Below are 6,000 nucleotides of genomic sequence, written 5' to 3'. Positions count from 1 at the left end.
CATATTCGTCAAAGGAAGGGGGAGGGGGGGGGGCGGATGTGCATGACATGCACGTAACCTATGCCGTAATGAACGGAGACGGACTGTTCACCCCTGGTAGTGTACGATGTGTTACACCGTTCCACTGTTACACCAACGCTCAGGACGACTGAGATCTGTCCTGCAACGCCATTCGGATGATGTGTCGATCTTCTCGCGGGGTGGTCTGGGTGATGCGACTTGATCCATCTCGTCGTGTTCTACGGCCTTCCGTCAACCATTCTGCACACACTCGTCGCACTGCCAAAGCACTTCGTCCCACACGAGCAGTAGTTTCCGGTTGGATGCATCACATTCTCTCATGCCAACAATTTACCCTCTTTCAAACACACTGATTTTTGCGCATACGTCTTCGAAGCATCCTTCACGTCTGCTCAAGTCACACTGATCCACTGCCTTCGGTTTATAGCTACCCTTAAGTAGTGTTGCGCCATGATATCGGTTTCGACCTGAACCCGCGGGTCTCATGGCATAAATGCTAACCATTTCTGCCAGAACATTCTAATGTACACGTCGTCTCTATATGAACATCCTATATCTAGTCTTTCAAGGTGTTCCGCTTTTTCTGAAATTTGTAATTTCGTTTTAGCAGTGTGTAGTTGGAGCCAGCCCAAACAAATACTGCTCATCACGTCTCTCATGTGATGCCCAGTGTTGAAGGAAAGCACCAGTTTGTTTCCCGTTACAACCAAAATCATTTTTAAAGTGGACATTAGTCCAGTGCGATATTTGTTTTGTCGACGAGCATTAACAGGGACATTAAAACACGAAAAGCAACTACGACACGGCACTCGCCCGCGGTCACTGCTACCGCTATGCAGAAGCGCTGATCAGTCGCTGTAGGAGTACCGGTTACTCTTTGTGTTTTACTGGCCCTGTTCATGCGTATCGATGAAACGAATATCGCTATAGGCTAATTTCGGATCTCTCTGTCGGCAGGGCACGAAAATTCCGCTATAAAATCTATTTGGTGCAATTGGTAGTGTGCAAATGGTACTTACTGATACATTCAGTCGAAACAAGAAAAAATCCGAAATACATTTCACATCTAACATCACGTTTATTGATGGCTTTGTACTTGCATTTGGTGCCATCTAGTGTTTGTTTCCTTTACCAACGCTATGAGTCGCTTCCAATACGTCCTTTGTGCATTGTGTGGTAAACTGGGGACCTAGAAACGACGGAGAGGCTTCGTCCCGCCGTAGCCTTGAGTGGTTCACAACCCAACAGGCCACAGCAGTCCACCTACCCCACCGCCACCCCACATGGAACTCAGTGTAACTGACACAGTGTAACTGAATCGGAATAAGGGGAACCAGCCCGCAATCGCCGAGGCAGATAGAAAACCATCTTAAAAACCATCCACAGGCTGGCCGGCACACTGAACCTCGCCACTAATCAGCCGCGCGGATTCGTGCCGGGGACCGGCACGCCTTCCCACTCGGGAAGCAGCGCGTTAGACTGCGCGGCTAGCCGGGCAGGTGATACCACCTTTACTGCATACACTGCGTGAGCGCTGATCAGCCCCCGGCACTTTGTACCAGGATCATGTTTACAGTTTATGAGCGTGATCTTATTCTAAGTTGCTGTGACTTACGACCCAAGTCGCATGATGTAAATCGATGATTTTACTTTTTGAATATTGTTCTGTAGGGTTATTCTCTGTGAATCTTATACCACATTCTGCGAAGTTCCTCACGCTCAGTTGCCGGATATTTTAGGATATTTGACGATTAATTTTTGACGCTAATTATAATACAAGGTCTTTAAAAAAGAATGACCTGATTTCAGAACTCCATATTTATCCGTAAAAACATACTACAAACGTCGGATGGATTGCGAAATACTTACAAAATCTTAAAGTCTTACTTATGGTATTATAAATGCAGTGTACCCACCAGCAGCAACACGATCAACATCCAAACGATAGCTAAATTCATCATAAACTTCTCACAACACATCTGAGGTTACAGACGTTATGCCTTCTATGTCACGAGGAAAAGAAGAGGTGAATATACTTCCCTTCATATATCCCCACAAGAGAAAATGGCATGAGGTCATGTCTGGCGATCTTTGAGACCAATGATGCAGGTCATTGTTTCGGGATCCCGTACGCCCTATCCAACGCTGAGGCAGAGTGTCACTGAAAAACTGACTAACGTACATTGTTGTGCCAGTCTAGTGGAGCTCCATCCTATTGGATACAGAAATCGTCGGAGTCTTCCTAAGGTTGTGGGAAAAGCCAGTTCTGCAATATTTGAAGATAGCTGAGTCGAGTCACTCTTTTTTTCCTCAAAAAAGAAGGAACCGTACGAGTTTTCAGGAGAAATGGCACAAAAAACGTTTAGTTTAGATGAGTCTCTTTCCTACTCAATATTTTCGTGAGGGTTCTGGAGTGCCCATATGCTCACTATACCGCTAACATGAAATGATGCTTCACCATTGAAAATTAACATTGATAAAAGTGTAAAAAGATGTTGTTCGCGCTGCTGCTGGTGGGTACACAGAGCATTTGTAATAGCCTAGTATTTTGCAATACATCTCAAGTTTGTAGTACTTTTTATCAACAAAAACGGTGTTTCGAAATCATGTCATTCAAAAAGAAACATCCTGTATCTAACACGTGCTTTTCTGTCGTATTCGTCTTATATATTTGCACTTTTGGTTCTTACTTTTGAGCATAGTAATTCAGGACAGGACCACGGCACGTTATTTGTTATGTCTGTTTCATGTTATACTTACAGGTAACCAGATGAAGCCCTACCCAGGTGAAACGGGCCGTTTTTGGACCAATCAAGAACACTGTGCAACCCCGGACTGTTTTTTTTTTTTAATATTAATCACATTATAGAGTTACTAAACGACCGCGACACAATGACTGGAATAAACCCAAATGAAGGTATTTTTGCCATAACTTTTATTAAACAGCATTCTTAAACGGCATTCTTAAACAACTTTTTGTTTCGAGAAACAAAATTCTTAAACTACCGAATTACGTACGACATCTTGATATAATGCAAGGATTAAAGAGAAAGAATTAATGTTAGTTCTGTCACAAAAGTTACCACTCGCTGTACGTGAAAAACTGACGCTGACCTCCTATTTAAATATGGAGCAGGTGTGCTTAAAGATCGACCAAACTGAAATCCTCGCAGAAAGACGAGAACAACGAAAATAAATAATGATCTTGATAAAAATGGAAATACTGGCACATCACGACGAGAATATTAGAATTACGATGACAAGTGGATACTGTTGACGGGATGACGGCATCCAGAGAAAGGACGCATATAGAACAGAGATGGATTAAATTTAAATCATCAACCAAATACACCACACTATGCAGGAAACAGCATAGAATCGTCCGCGGGAACGTGCTAGAAGCTGCTATCGTAATTAAATGCCAACGTATCACAGATGTGACAGAAGATCTGTACTGAGAGGAAGAAGAGAATGATACGGGAATTTTAATGCCTTTTGTTAAAAGTGGAAATACGCAGAATAATTGTAGACGCCCTTTTATTATTTACATATTTTGGTTGTAGGTATCATTAAACATACAACCAGAAATAGTTACAACAGCAAAAATTTAGCATAATTTAAATGTTCTCCATAGAACAATAAATTGAGTGGTTATGTGCAGATATAAGATCTTACTTTAAAATAAATGCCTAAAGTTACAAAGTAATTTTCTAATGAGGCTGTTTCTATAAGCTTACTTGTCCCACATCTAATTATAGTTTATATCTGTATATCAGCTTCTTTGAAGTATTTGGCTATTAACTTGTATTTATTTGCATTGAGTCGGAGCAGTGAGAGGGCTACACTTGTCGGAAGGCAGGTTCTGGCAGTTGATCCTGAATGTAAGTGAATGTAACATACATGTAGGAAAAGAAATCCATTGCTGTACAACTACACTATTTATGACAAATTTCTGGATACAGTGTTAACGTAATGCATCTGGCAGCAATTGTACGGAGCAACCTTAAGTGGAATGACCACATAAACAACCTGTAGGAAAGTCATATATCAGACTGAGATTCATAGGAAGATGCTCATCAACAAAGTGACTTACAAGGCGCTTATTCGACCGATACTTGAATATTCTAAATCAGTCTGGCACCTTACCAGATGGGTTTAACAGAGAAGGCAGAGAAGATCCAACAAAGAACGGAGCGTTTCGTCACGGGATCGTTTTGTCGGCACAAGAATGTTACGGAAATGCTCGACAAATTCCAGTTGCGGACGCTACAAGTGAGGCGTTGTGCCTAACAGAAAGGTTCACTACTGAAATTTTGAGAGAGTACGTCCAGGGAAGAGATGGAAAATATATTACTCTCTCCCACATGCGTTTCGCGAAATGAACACAAGGAGATAATTTGAGAAATTAGAGCACTCGATGAAATCCTGGGAGAATAATTACTGAAACATGTAGCACTCTATGTACTTGATATTACAGTCAGCACCACTTCATGGGAAGAGCACTTAGAAGTTCTGAGTCGAATACGAGAAGCCCTTAGGCGAGTTGGTGTAGCAATCAACTTGGACAAACGGTTCAAATTGTTCAAATGGCTCTGAACACTATGGGACTTAACATCTGAGGTCATCAGTCCCCTGGAACTTAGAACTACTTAAACCTAACTAACCTAAGGGCATCACACAGAGCCATGCCCGAGGCAGGATTCGAACCTGCGACCGTAGCGGTCGAGCGGTTCCGGACTGAAGCGCCTAGAACCGCTCGGCCACACCGGCTGACAACTTGAACAAATGAGAATTCACTAAATCACAGATTAAATTCCTTTGATAAGTTAATTTCTCCATGTAGAATTGCACCTTATCGAATGAAAATCGAAACAGTAAAAGATATTACCATTCCAAAGCGCCCTGAACAACTGAAATCTTATTTTGGACTTCGTAATTCCCATTGCCATTTTCTTCTAGAGTTCTGTCTGTCTTTGCCTCTAGTCATGCAAATTTCAAAGAAAGATATATTACAGAAATGCAATCAGGAACATCAAGAAATTTCTGAATGAATTAGAAAAACAACTGTGTGAGGTGCTGACACTTCATCATCTCGATTTGAGTGAAAATTTCTATTTCGGTACTAACTCCAGCGATTATTCCCTTGGTTCAGATCTGTGTCAGTAAATTCAAGTTAACAGAGTCACTGATTAACATACTATCGCCTTCACTAGTGGGGAGAGATATTACACATTCACAGAAGAAGACGCACTTGCAGTTGTAAGGAGTTCTGAAAAGTTTCGTTTATATTTCTTAGAGAGACATTGTATCCGCATTAAAGATCATAAGGCACTTTCATTCTTGTTATATAGCAAATTAATGCACAACAGGATATATTGATGGGCATTAGCAAGTCAGAAATACGATTTTGAGATTCGGTATATATCAGGATGGCAAAATTTGTGCAAGATGTTCTTTCAAGACTGTCAAAGAAAAATGAATATCTCAATGTCAGTCATCCCTGGCAGAAAGATGTGAAATATCATTTTATGAGCGGTGTAGAAGACATACGTTTTATACGAAAATCCCTGTGCAACATCAGATGGGAGTAGGACACACATGAAATTCTTAAAATGGTGAAAGAAAACTATGATGATCCCAATAAAGACAAGATATATCTCCCAATGAAGACAAGATACACCAGTTATATTAAAGTATGACAGGATGTTGTACAGAAGAACTTACATGAATGAGGTAACTGTAAGCTATGTGCATACAGACGCATTGCAAACATACTTATATAATTCTCTATACTCAATTTGAAACAAATAAATGCATGCTGGTATTGCAAGAGAGCATCTTTTTGACAATATGACCTGGAAAGTCAGAATAATATTGAAGTCTTGTGATTTCTGTCAATAACTAAAGTTTCTGCTGTTCAGCATAAAGATCTTATGCGCTTTGTTCCTCAGTTGTCTGGAAAAAATTTAAGCAATCGCT

This window comes from Schistocerca americana, chromosome 3 (assembly GCF_021461395.2).
Source record: "Schistocerca americana isolate TAMUIC-IGC-003095 chromosome 3, iqSchAmer2.1, whole genome shotgun sequence".
Taxonomy (NCBI): domain Eukaryota; kingdom Metazoa; phylum Arthropoda; class Insecta; order Orthoptera; family Acrididae; genus Schistocerca; species Schistocerca americana.
This window is presented reverse-complemented; position numbering follows the sequence as displayed.